This window comes from Esox lucius, chromosome 23, assembly GCF_011004845.1.
Source record: "Esox lucius isolate fEsoLuc1 chromosome 23, fEsoLuc1.pri, whole genome shotgun sequence".
Classification (NCBI taxonomy): Eukaryota; Metazoa; Chordata; class Actinopteri; order Esociformes; family Esocidae; genus Esox; species Esox lucius.
The window spans coordinates 3,481,995-3,495,814 of NC_047591.1; the positions used below are offsets into that span (position 1 = coordinate 3,481,995).

Sequence of the window (13,820 nt, forward strand, 5' to 3'; positions counted from 1 at the left end):
CTATGCACCCACTACTGTAAGTCACTCTGGATAAGAGTGCTACACGACTAAAATGTAAAAAAAAAAAGGATTCTTGTTTTCTGGAGTGTAATTTCCACCCCATACACTTCATTGTCTTGGAAAATCTCAATCTAATATCCAGTGTGGCTCATTCAGTTTTCTCATCCAGTGGCTGTGAAGACTGTAGAGGGTCCTCATTAACTGTTTTCCCTCTTTCTCCCCTCCATGTCCTGCGGTGCCAACTCCATTACTTGCAAACAGGTAAGTCATTTTGTTTGAATAACAGCCCGTTCTCTCTGAAAATTGTTTGTGTCTTGGTTTAACGATGTTTGAAATTGGTTTTGCTATCTTTTTAATATGTATTGTGTGTACACAATTTGCAAGTGCTACGGAATGTGTGGTTCATTGCATTGTCTGGCGAGATTAATTGGTTAATAGTGAATATCTAATTTTGTGCTGATTAGTCGTGGGGTTGTGTGGAAATGTTTAAGTTCGCACATAGTCATTCACTTTTTTATGAATCTTTAGGTGACTTGTGGTTAAGTTTAGTGTTTGAATTAGGGTTATATTCAGGCATTAAGGGTTAGGTTTAGGAGTTAGGGTTAAGTAAGGTTTAGATAAATGTAGTTAGGGTTAAGACTGGGGTTAGGGGTTAAGTAAAGTAAGTTGCTGGTCCTCACCTTGATAGTAAAACCTACGTGTGTGTGTGTGTGTGTGTGTGTGTGGAGAAGGTCAGTGGGGAGAACAAATATTTGATACACTGCCGATTTTGCAGGTTTTCCTACTTACAAAGCATGTAGAGGTCTGTAATTTTTATCATAGATACACTTCAACTGTGAGAGACGGAATTAAAATAAAAAAAATCAGAAAATCACATTGTATGATTTTTTTATTATTCATTTGCATTTTATTGCATGACATAAGTATTTGATCACCTACCAACCAGTAAGAATTCCGGCTCTCACAGACCTGTTAGTTTTTCTTTAAGAATCCCTCCTGTTCTCCACTCATTACCTGTATTAACTGCACCTGTTTGAACTACTTACCTGTATAAAATACACCTGTCCACACACTCAATCAAACAGACTCCAACCTCTCCACAATGGCCAAGACCAGAGAGCTGTGTAAGGACATCAGGGATAAAATTGTAGACCTGCACAAGGCTGGGATGGGCTACAGGACAATAGGCAAGCAGCATGGTGAGAAGGCAACAACTGTTTGCGCAATTATTAGAAAATGGAAGAAGTTCAAGATGACAATCAGTCACCCTCGGTCTGGGGCTCCATGCAAGATCTTACCTTGTGGGGCATCAATGATCATGAAGAAGGGGAGAGATCAGCCCAGAACTACAAGGCAGGACCTGGTCAATGACCTGAAGAGAGCTGGGACCACAGTCTCAAAGAAAACCATTAGTAACACACTACGCTGTCATGGATTAAAATACTGCAGTGCAAGCCAGCGCATGTCCAGGCCCGTCTGAAGTTTGCCAATGACCATCTGGATGATCCAGAGGGGGAATGGGAGAAGGTCATGTGGTCTGATGAGACAAAAATAGAGCTTTTTGTTCTAAACTCCACTTGCTGTGTTTGGAGGAAGAAGAAGGATGAGTACAACCCCAAGAACACCATCCCAACCGTGAAGCATGGAGGTGGAAACATCATTCTTTGGGGATGCTTTTCTGTAAAGGGGACAGGAGGACTGCACCGTATTGAGGGGAGGATGGATGGGGCCATGTATCGCGAGATCTTGGCCAACAACCTCCTTCCCTCAGTAAGAGCACTGAAGATGGGTCGTGGCTGGGTCTTCCAGCATGACACCGACCCGAAACACAGCCAGGGCAACTAAGGAGTGGCTCCGTAAGAAGCATCTCAAGGTCCTTGAGTGGCCTAGCCAGTCTCCAGACCTGAACCCAATAGAAAATATCTATGATCTCTGTAATTGCAAACAAAGGTTTCTGTACCAAATATTAAGTTCTTCTTTTCTGATGTATCAAATACTTATGTCATGCAATAAAATGCAAATTAATTACTTAAAAATCATACAATGTGATTTTCTGGATTTTTGTTTTAGATTCCGTCACTCACAGTTGAAGACTACCTATGATAAAAATTACATACTTCTACATGTTCTGTAAGTGGAAAAACCTGCAAAATCGGCAGTGTATCAAATACTTGTTCTTCCCAGTGTGTGTGCGTGTGTGTGTCTGCAACTAAAGAGATCTTCCTCAGTGCCTTCAGCATGTTGACTGGTTTATTCATGGAACCATATGGCTGTTTGGAGATGGCCACTCATAATTCCTCTGTCTCCTTTTCTGTGTCTCTCTCTCATAATAATCAATCCCAATCCCATTATTTGCAGAACCCTTTTTTGCTAGTTCTATTTGTGTTGTTGGTGCTCCGTCATTTAGCCACAGGCTGACTGATGTTTGCCTGTGAGTTAAGGAGGATGACTGGGCTGATATGTCGTGCTGTCAGAGTACATGGTTGGATTGTTGCCAGCATCAACACGATTTCAGTCACACCCATGCACTTGTGAAACGTGTGTGTGTGCGTGTGTGTGTGTGTGCGTGCATGTGTGCACGTAATGGTTACCATGACAACACAGACCCCGGAGGCATGCTGCTGCTCACAGCAATTGGAGCATCCCTCTTTCTCCCTTCCTCTCCCTGTCTCCCCTATTATTTTTGTCGTTCTCTCTCTTTCTGTCTCTCACTTTAAGTCTATCCTTCACTCTCTGTGGTAGAGTAATTGGTTTTTGGATTCTATATTCTATAACAGGTGTATGTATAGTTTGCTAGGAACGAATCCCGCAGGTGTGTAGGGTTTACACATCAGCCCGTTTCTGTGGACTTCGATTCCGACTATGATTCCGTCTGCCCATCTGTCTGTCCTGATTGATTTACACATCTGGACCGGCGTTTCAACACAGCGTGTACCTGACATGCAGCCGAGAGCTTCAACAACAAAAACATGCACACATCAGTCTCTGGAAAGCAAGGAGAGTTAAACACGAGTTGAACAGCCTAATTAATAGACATGACAGCTCCCTTCACTAACATTGAGGGAGGGCTGAGCTAAGCTGGCCTTGTGTTCATTTTCCCGGCTTTTCTTTCAGTGATGTGATAAAAGTGATAAAGTGATTCCTTTACTGGAACAGAAGAGATTTGTCAACAATCACGTCATATGGGCTCCTAGAAAGCAACTAAAGTACAACAGGTAGGACTTGCAAATAGGATGAGCGCCAGCATTGTGAATAGATGCCAGTAAACAGAATAGCCTACCAACCAATAATACAAGCATGGCTGTTTTTTGTGTTTTTTTTTCTGTGCTCTAGACTGTAGTATCAGAATTTGACCCAGTTAGCATGTGTAGAAGTGAGTGTCCCCCTGGCTCTGCAAGTCCGTGCGACGGTCCTGTGTTCAGTCCAGTCTGGGCCGAGGTCCAGTGCCAGTGGCTATGGAGAGAGATGCTGGCAGAACTAAAGCAGGACATGCTGTTCCAGTCCCTGCTGTTGTCTGGACCCACTTACTGGCCCAGTAGATCCAGCTGCCATCTGCACCAGTGGTTCAGCTGTAGACTAGTGAGAGACAATTTGATTTGGAGTGTCAGGGGCCTGAAAAGCATTCTTGTGAAAAAAAGATTTTGTGTACTTATGACTGGATAGCATAAGCAGTGCTGGCGTAGTGAACAAATGGACAACAATCTCATCCCTTTTTATTTTCCATTAGACCAAATACAGTGCCAGGATCCCAAACCAAAAAAAACTATCAAAGTTCTTAATATAATAGAACTAATAACAAGGACCACTCTATTACAGTACTTAATAATATTAATAATTAATACTTTTCTAGGGAAAGTAGGACAATCCTTAAATTCTTTAAATGTAATAGATATCATTTTTTTCGCTTTTGGGTATCAGCAATTACTTGGGGACGGTTTTGGCATCCAGGCCTCATTACTGATTTGTGGCATAGTGTTTAACAAACTTTGGTGCGTGACTGACATTTTTGTTTGGAAAATGCCATATGATTGTGTGTTTGAAGAAATAATACATCTACATGTTGATTGTCCTTTGAAACGTGCTTCTGAGTGGCACAGTGGGATAAGTAAATGCTTGGCAGTAGAGCTGAGTCATTGCAGTCAGGAGTTCAAATCCAAATGGGGGTTGTGTGTGAGTGTGTGCGCGCACATGTTGTCAATACTAAAAGCATAAAAGAGAGATGCGGTTAGCTGTGTAGTCATGGTAATCGTTTGGCAGTCTTGTTTAACAGTCCTTTGGCTTGGGGGTAGAAGCTGTGGATCGTCCTGTTTGTTACAGGCTTCAGGCGTTGGTACCACATGCCCTGCCTGGCATGTCGTAGTACATAGCATATGGCTGGGGTCATTAACTATTTTGAGGGTTTACTTCCTCGTGTAAAGATCTTGGATGACATAGATGTGCTTGTCCGCTCACAGACTGGCTTTAATAAAGATTGAGGTTGGAATGTCATATTAAATTTATATATATATATATATATATATTATTATTATTATTAATTTTTTTTAGTTAGTATGCTTCCAAACGTGCAGCTGTAGTACTCTTTGGGGACCTGAAGGCCCCTGCCAAATATTTTCAGTGGTGACGTGCTTTATCTAGGGTTGGGCACTGTTCGCATTTGAACCCCATACCGGTACTGGTACCCAACGGTACCTTTTTTTCAGTACTTTTGTAATGCTAACATTAGCTGCAGCTGCTGCGGGCGACTTTGCTTTCATGCTATCAAATATGGAACACACTTCAGCTTTAAGAAATATTTTGTGTTTGACCAGGTGTTTCCTCAAGTTAGACGTGTTGCCATGGGCAGCTTTGCATTTCACATCACAAATATTGCGAGCGTTGTCTGTGTCAAGTTTTGAAAAGTGTAACCACGCTTCGGAACGCTTTCGGCTCGCCATTGCCCTGACTCTGTGGGGCTGAACATTGAACAAGCTGCAGGGGTGAGGTAATCTCACTCTCGTAGTCTGGCTCTCTCTCTACTGTCTCACCCAGATGCGCCTCCAGGTACCGAAATTTGGCACTGATTGATTTTACATGAATCGGTCCTCGGTCAGTACCCTTAAAAGTACCAAGTTCAGTACCCAACCCTACAGTAGCTTTATCACAATCGGGGGTGACTTTGAACCCTGTGGGTGATGTGGAACCCCAAGAGATCTGTTGGTCAAAGTGGATTGGGGCATTCTCCCCCACCATTTAATGCAGTCCACGATCATCTCCTTCTTGCCAACGTTGAGGTCCCTGACATCTTCCCTTTACGCTGTGATCTGTCCTACCACTTTTGTGGTCATCCAACTTGGTACTGGAGTTGTGCGTGGCTACCCAATTGTGGGTGAACAAGTATACCCCCACAAGGGGACTCTGTGTTGATGACACTGGAAGATGTAGTTTGCAGGCTGTAGTCAAAGAACAGCATTCTAACACTGTATGCTCTTCTACAAGCAGTTCTTACCAGCTGAGAAAACAGTATTACAAGAAGCAGAATGGCTTGGTGAGATGTTCATTGGAGGACACAAGTCTTGATCTTTAACTCTCCCGAAACTGCTAGGGAGTTGCTGGGATCAAATTTGACATCACAAAATTGGGAGGGGGGTGAGGAATATTTATAAATTCAAAACAATCTGCTGCAGTAGCTGTATTTCCTTGCTTTCTCTCTTCCTTCGATATCTCTTCTCTTACTTTCTCGCATCCCTTTCTTTCTCTCATCTCTCGCTCACTGGTGCTCCTTTTTGTGACTTGCACAGTGCATGTAGCTGTCATCGAGCCCTGGAGACTAGAGGGAGGAGTGTGGAAGAGAGAGAACCAGGAGATAGGAAAAAGACAGGAAGAGAAATAGTTAAAAGAAAGACCAGACAGAAAGAGAGCAAGCTTTTCTTCCTTGGCAACAGTATACTGTTCTACGCATCGACCAGAAAGACTGTGTTTTGCGGTAAGCTCCTGTATTTTAGTTTGAACGCAGTGAAATTAGTCCTTTTAGCTGTCGCCTGTAAGTATGTGTCAAACATGTTGACCTTGCTTATTGTTGAGCTCAGATTGTTTTGTTTTTTTAAGTGCTTTTAAGTTCAGCAAGCAGTTTTGTTTAAATTACAAGTTCAGTCTATTGGCTGGCTGGTCGGCAACTTTTGGCTTTTCTCAGCTGTTTTGTCCCTTGTTGTCAATGATAATGTACTCACTGAAAATACTTCATATTATAGTGTGTATGAGATAGTGATTGACTATTGTTTTGGAACATGATTCTGATATTTTGAACTTGGTGGAACTTTGGGAACAAATACCAGACCATGTCGGTTTCATGTTTCCCAGTTGAGGTTTTTGCATGATCACTGTGTGGAATGTGTGTGTTTTAGCTCCTAATCATCAGCGATGGGTCTGTAGAGGCTTCCTGCATCCTTCTGTCTGCGTATGCTACAAACAAACAAAAACCCACATTCTCCTGGCGGCCGCTATCCACAGATCACTGCAGAACAAACACTGCACAATCACCAGCACACATGCACAAACACACACTCATGCACGGAAGCGCGCGTGCCTGCCCATCATTTGGTGGAGAGTGCAACAGGGAAAATATGAAAGATGAGCCCACACACTTTTCAACTGGTCTATTTGAATCCACAAATCTAATGTATGTACATTCACATGGGAACTAAGCATTGCTGAGGTTGTTGTGAGCATTGTCGCTAAAGGATGCAAAGTGCACCTTGTTCCCGTCACATTGGTAGTTGCCCGTCCCCAATTAAGTCTTCTGTGTAATCAGGTCAGGGGTGAAAATGCTTTCAGACAGGCTACTGTTATCATTCTATTCCATCTCTGAGTCCTCGCTGATGTTAGTCAATTAAGAGCATGGAGAGGCAACCAGATTCAGCCACAGGCTGATGATTAGGGGGGGGACTGGAATATAATTTGATGAATTATTAAAAATAATTTGTACACTGCAAATATACCCCAAGCCCAAACATGACAAAGTATTTGCCTTGTATGCGGGTGTACTTGGGAACAGATTTCCAACATAAAACCTAATTAGTTGAATTTGTGATGATTTTAACTGCTTTCTTTGTTGGTCAAAAGAAATAGGCCACCATTTGCCAAACCCTAACTTACAACCTAGTGTTTAAAACATCTGACTATTAACTGAAAGGTTGTTAGTTTGAATCCCTGAGCCAGCAAGGTGAAACATCTGTCACACTCCCTATCAAGGCAGTTAACCTCTTGTTGCTCACTGGTCGATGTGTTAAATAAGGATTTATTGTCAAGGATTTGTAGTCAACCCCTGCCCAGAAAAGAGATTAAACAATTCATTTCAAAGCATTACTGCATAGTTTTGTTTTTAAAACACAGCCCATCATCAAGGGCGATAAGAGGATATTTCAAAGAACCAATAGAATTAGGTAACTAGGGGGACAGATAGACAAGCAAGGCCCCTGCGACACTTCTTCTAACCCAGTTCTCATATGAGGCTTTGACGCAGGTCCTTGTTAGAAATGACTTTTGTGTTTGTGCAAGTGGAGTCCAATGGAGTCCAAGTAAGGGGCGAAGGTGATGTAATGTAATTGCTGTCGACTCTCCAACAAAGCTGTTAACAGATGCTAATCAGACGCAGGTGTGTGTGTGCTTTACAGATGTTTGGGCGTGAGAGCCTGCCTCACAGAAATGTAATAACTGAACAGTGTTGACTTAACCTCTCAAGGGGAGATAAAAAGCTTCTGTTCTCAGTGCGTTTTTTTGTCAAGTGTGATACTCAAGGTCTTGTTCCTGTTCTTGGCTCAGTGAGCCAAGGTGTAATGTTTCGAGAACGGATGTTACCTCAAGGCCAGAAATTTTGCGTTATGCAATTTTGCAGAAGATATTGTTGTGTTTTGGAGGAATGTGGGTATGCTTTCAGGTAGGTGATTTGTTGTGCTAATCCATAGAGACCTGGCTATTTGCTGAAGGTTTCTGAAAACAGATATACAGTACCAGTGTCGGTGTCTGTTTATCGAGTTGGTAAACTGTAATCTGTTTAAAAAAACTCAATCAGGAATGTTTATCCAAAACCCTCACATCTACTGAGACCGTATCCTCATTGCAGGGGCGAAAATCTGATATCAACTTTGGAGAGGACAATTACACCAGAAGGAGTGCTGTAATACTGTTTTAGTTTGCGCCATTGGTTTGCTTGCTACTGTAGCTCTGCAAATCAGTTATTGTGTGTGAACCCTATCAACATAAAACAAACCGACTGTATTAACCTCACGTTAGCTATGTGCATTGAGTGCCTTTCAGGCGGAAGACACGAACACTGTCACCTTGCCTGCTAAGGAACACTACATACATTGCATTGCAAGCTTCTCTCACACACTCAAATACAAACTGCTGCAAACACTGGTTGATGATACTGTAGCTATCTAGCAAACGTCAGCTAACCGCTAGCTAAAAAATTACAATCTCTAATACAATCCAGTGAAAATTAACACTGGTGACAGTTATAAATGTGTACTATTGTATTGAGCAGTAGAAGTAAAGGAATGTCTAACAAATCCTTTGTTTGAACTACTTACTGAAAGTTAGCCAACACCGTCAAATTCCCACACCTCTGAATGATGTGCCACTGTTGAGGGCTGAGGGGCCAGTGGATCCAACCATTGTCACAATCTTTTTGAAAATTAAAAACATGCTAAAGTGTCTCTAATTAGCATCATTTCTGCTTTCATTGTGTCATATTAGTGTTATTGAAATGACAGTTATGTTTACAGTGATATATTTGGGGTGGAAATTACATAGTTATGTTTACAGTGATATATCATAGTTTTTTCTGGATGGGGGGTATTTCCGCCTATGCCTCATTGACACAGCCCTGGGTTGCAAAATGAGAAACTTCACTGCTTTCCCAAAATTACAGTGGAACGATTTCCTGGCCCCCCACGTTTTTTTGTAATTCAAGCAATCTTCTCCAGATTTTAAAATTAGTCTGTCTTTGTTTTTGAGCACACCTGTGCTGTGCGTCATGTTTCTGAAGCGGGGGACCTGGGTTTGAGTTTCTGATGATTAGAGAATGGCGCTAAGCTAAGCAAACACCAGCTTCAGTTAGCGCGCATACAGGCCCGCACGCAACCACTCCGATGAGTGGGTACATTAAGGTGAACACAGTCCCCAGCTCCTCCTCCATAATGGCGCTGTGCACAGCATCTACTCTTAGAAACAATGTTGTTTTTTGCCTGGTATTTTTCACTGCCACAGTAAAAGCCTCCAGGCCATTCACTGTGATGCCTCGTTTTTTCTCCCAGGACTGGGTGGGATCAAAGTGATTTTGGAGAAGGGGAAAAACGGTCGTCTCACCGTTATTTCGTCCAGATCATACATTGTTTTGTGTTGTGCTCCTTGTGTCTGCACACAGACAGACTGACACACACACACAAACTCTTGTTCTGTAGTCATGGGGACTGCATGCTGGTTGGATCGTGGCTGATCATTGGGTAGATACTTTTTCCATTATGTAAATGTAAGTGTTAGCGTCGTCATTAATGCTGATTATTTGAATGAGTCTAGCTGATTTCTACTGAAGCCCCAGCAATGTGAAGCATTATGAACACCAGAATGGGAGGTTTTACTCATTACGCGTTATCATTGGAATCCATCCATTACAATGCGAGACTGTGAGACATTCCTGTCATAATGGGACTACAGTATATTGTTCACACACTCCAGCTATGACTGATTCTGTTTTATTACAGTTGGGTGTGCAAGTCACATAATACACACATGCATACAGGGACAGCACATCTATTATTAGTTTGAAAGTTCATTAGTGTGTGTGTGTGTGTGTGTGTGTGTGTGTTTGGGTGAGTGTATGGAGACCGGATATTATACGGACTGATCTCATCACACTTAATGTATTAAGAACTAGAACCTCACCTGTTGTCACTTGATGATTGATTGATATTTCCAGCGCAGGGTCCTTTACTGCTCTTTAAGTGTGAGATAGCGGGGCCACTATTCTATTAGGTAGGTGGGAGAGAGCGCATCTAATCCAGCCATCATTTTTCTAACAGAGCTGTGAGTGTCAGCCAGACACTTTAGACTCCAGTCCTGTCTCTCATCAGCCATACGGCAAGGACGAAAGCCAACAAAAGTGAAAATGCCCAGAGATGAGCTCAAAGGGGCATTTATGAGTGTCCTTCTTGTGTCTGCCATAAAGGTCTGGTCCTCCAGCCTCCAATTCAAATAATTGGAGGCTAAAGGAACACCCCCACCACCCACACAACAGAGAAAGTATAATCATTGTGTCATCAACGGATGAAGATGATCTAAGTGTCCTTACTGACGTCTGTACACCTCCGGGTTAAAAGGCATTCAGGCAAAGGCAGAATGTCAAAAAAGAGAGGCTTTTAGCTGGGCTTCGTGTAGGATGATGATGGCTTGAAGGGCTCTCAGGCATGTGCACAGACACGTGCACAGACACGCACGCTCAGGGCTTACACACACTTCGTGACTATGTAGTTATGTCATCCAAACACTGGGTCTGATTCTGACTGACAGAAGCAGGTAGAGCATGCATAAAGTAATTAGTGTATGTGCGTGTGTGGATGTGACATCCTGGCCAGCTGTGTGTGCGTGCGTGCGTGTGTGCGCGACATGGCCTATGAAAGCTCTGTCAGGCATGAGAGCTTTAACCTCTGCTGTCTGATTCACTTCACTGTCAATAAGTGCTGCATTTCCCCCTGCGTATTCTGACAATGTACAGTTGCAATGTCTTCAGGAGAAAATGTAGTTGTTAGGTACGTAAAAGCAACCAGATTACCTACCTAGGGAGCATCTCGCTTGCCTTTCATGTTATTAGATTTGGTAACCTTTGCTCTCTGGTGTTCCCGCTCCCTGTCTGTCTCTCTCTGGCATCTCAACACGCAGCCTCAATTTAATCCCATCAACTCTGCCTCATTACGTGTAGCACTATTCCTCCCCTACACTCAGCAGCCGTAGTTGGAGAAATTGGGAAGGGGACTGTACATGATCTCTATGCATCAACCGTAAAATCCCAGACACCACTGACTGGATATGGATGGCATCCTGTCATTGAACATTTTATTTTAAATATTAGATTTGCCTGGTGGTGGTGCTATAAAAAGGATAGTTTATGGTTATGATATTTTAGAGGTGCCTATATATTGGAGAGGTACCTTTGTACACAATGGATCCATGAAGATGTGTTTAAAGCTGCGTTTGTTTTATTGTTGGAATTATGAAGGATCAGTATAGAAACACACTACCTGCTCATACTAGCTGTAGAAGCACAAGAAGAGGGACTCAATGCTGGGAATGCAGATGCACAACATGCAGAGCAAATCAATCCAGAAAGCCTTATGTTGTTGCCTGTCATAATACGTTTGCAGCCCCTTGTGATTGAATTACTTACGTAACAGACCGCGCTTGAGATGGAAACGGCACGTTACTGCCGACACCAGGGCACAATACCTGGTTCTGGCCGTCTATCTAGGTGGTTGTTTTCTACCATTGACATTGGGATCTAATATCAAATCAAATCAAACTGAATTTCTATATAGGTCATTTCTTAAAACATGCATTTTAAAGTGCTTTACAATTGAAAGGCGAGGAATTTTAAATGCACATCTTTCTAGAGCAAAGTAAAATCAAAGATAAAAATGAATAACAAGAAAAATTCAAATACTATTTTCACAAATTTTAGTAGTTCCCTGTATATATTCCTGTTTCAGGTCAAGGCTGTGGTTGGCCATCTTTGCCGTAAACTTCAGGAAGCACTCTACCAACTAGATCTGGCCATATGGCCTTTATTTCTTATTAGTTTTACTAGGTGGTGTTAGCTCCCAGTTGGTGCAGGAGTCTATGGCTCTGGTTGGTAGCAGTAAACAGACCACCACAGTACTATGTCATGCCACAAGCTGACAAGAGGCTAGGAAGCCCCATGAGTGATGCACATTCATAAAAAATATTACTTATAGCACATAAGGCACAATGATGTAAATAAGTCTGTTATGTGGAATCTACAGTATGCACCTTCTATATGTATTTATCAATATAGTGGACTAGTTTGGACTAGGGCCCACTTATCCCAAATATACAGGGCTCCAAGATGTCTTTGGTCAGACAGTGTACCATGCCAGCAAATAGGACGCTGTGTCAGGCACAGTCGCTGAGCTCATATTGCCTGGTAACCCATAGTAACGCCTTACGGCAAAACTCACAATTCATAATTAAGGTCAGACAACCCAGTTATTAAACTCATAACGAGCGTCACCCCCTTCTTTGGGAACCCGTTTCCTAACCTTTTCCTTTCGTCTAATGTGGAGAGAGACTAAATTATAGTGCTGGTCCATCCAGCCACTGACATTATTGTTATTATACGATGGCACATTCACTGAAATGACTCCGGACTCCAGATGCTCTCAGCTCCTGTCATTACAGACTGCTGTAGCTCTTAGTCAAATAGCACGCGTCTGTGGGCCTGCGATTGTCCGGTGGGCCAGCTGAGCAGTGCTACAGGCAGCGAGCCAAAACACAGCACCGCTCAGCAGTCATGTGAGAAACGTGTGCAGAACTCCAGATCCCCAGTAGCGACTTGAACGTGAAAAACCACTGCAATAATTTGTTCGACTGACTAATCCTGGTTTCCGTAGTGTTCCAGTTCTATCAGAGCCATGCCATTCCCTCCTGGCTTGGTTAACTCCTGGTTAACTTCACCCTGCAGCAACGTTTGCGTTGCAACTTGCAGAGCATTTGACGTTCTAGGATGATCTTTGCTGCATATCGATCTAATGGATCCGGCATTAGTTGCTGAGGTTAAGTGCTGCCGATGTGGAGGTACATTTTGGTTCGGTCTCCGTGAGTCGTGGATATCGAACAAAAGCATTCATTTTTGGCAACACTGGCCCGAAACCGTAGTAAGCATTAAGTATTACAGACTTTCTTTAAAACGCTTCGAACCGAGGTATTAATTATACTGCTGAGTCAACGTGATATGACATCTGACATGAGATAAGTGTATGCAGCATCCGCGGACAGATTTGTATGACTGCAAGACTGACGCCCTGCTGCCGGAACTTTTAATAGGGTGTTTAAAATGACAGCTTCCTTCCCACCGCCTCAGCTCAGGGACTCGAAGAGTCAGTGGAGCCGCTGGTTTATCTGTGCTGCTGCTACTCTGAAGCACACACCACGCATACACGTGCTTGTGCAAGCCCACTGCATGTGTATTCAGTTGCTTCCTTCTAAATAAGCGCACGCCCACCTGCCGAAGTTACTCGAGGTGTGTGTGTGTGTGTGTGTGTGTGTGGTGTACTCGGAAATGTTATGTACTATCGTTTTAATAAAGGGGTTTTGGCGCTATCATCCTCATCCAACCACATCTCTCTACTTTCTCTACTCTTATGTCTACCAGTTTTCTCTCTCCCTCTCTTTTATTCGTCAACAAATGTTCACACTGAAAAAACACACTGCTTGTGGACGTTTGACACTGTGTACACTGCTAAAGCCTGGCAATATCTACTGTTCTGAGTGACATTAGTCAAGAGGCTGTTGTTCTTTAATCAAGCCAGGTAGAGAGTGAGTCACTCAACCAGGACTGTGTGGGGGGATATAGGGGTAAAACAGTGAGATGGAGAGAGCAAAATGCATCTGCCCACTGTCTATCATGTTTCTTTTCTCTTTTCTTTTTGTTTCTCTCTCCCTGGGGCCACATGATCAGTACGTATATAATCTTTTCTACACCAGTTTCAATACTAAAGCATCGCATTTAAATGAGAATGTCTTCTGTAGTCTTCATACCAGGTGTCTTGATT

The 13,820-nt window shown here is 42.9% G+C and overlaps 1 protein-coding gene across 15 annotated transcripts in view; it reads left to right on the top strand.

Annotated features, from left to right (window-relative positions):
* The window catches only part of plekha5 (pleckstrin homology domain containing, family A member 5), a 151,241-nt gene that overhangs the window by 70,121 nt on the left and 67,300 nt on the right, over positions 1–13,820 (top strand). For 2 of the 15 annotated variants that reach the window (XM_034289991.1, XM_034289993.1), the window contains exon 1: positions 5,879–5,962. The exons of the other annotated variants lie outside the window; for them this stretch is intronic. The gene's annotated coding sequence lies outside the window, so the exon portion shown is untranslated. Of the gene's footprint in view, positions 1–5,878; positions 5,963–13,820 lie in introns of those variants that run through there. 15 annotated transcript variants of the gene reach the window in all.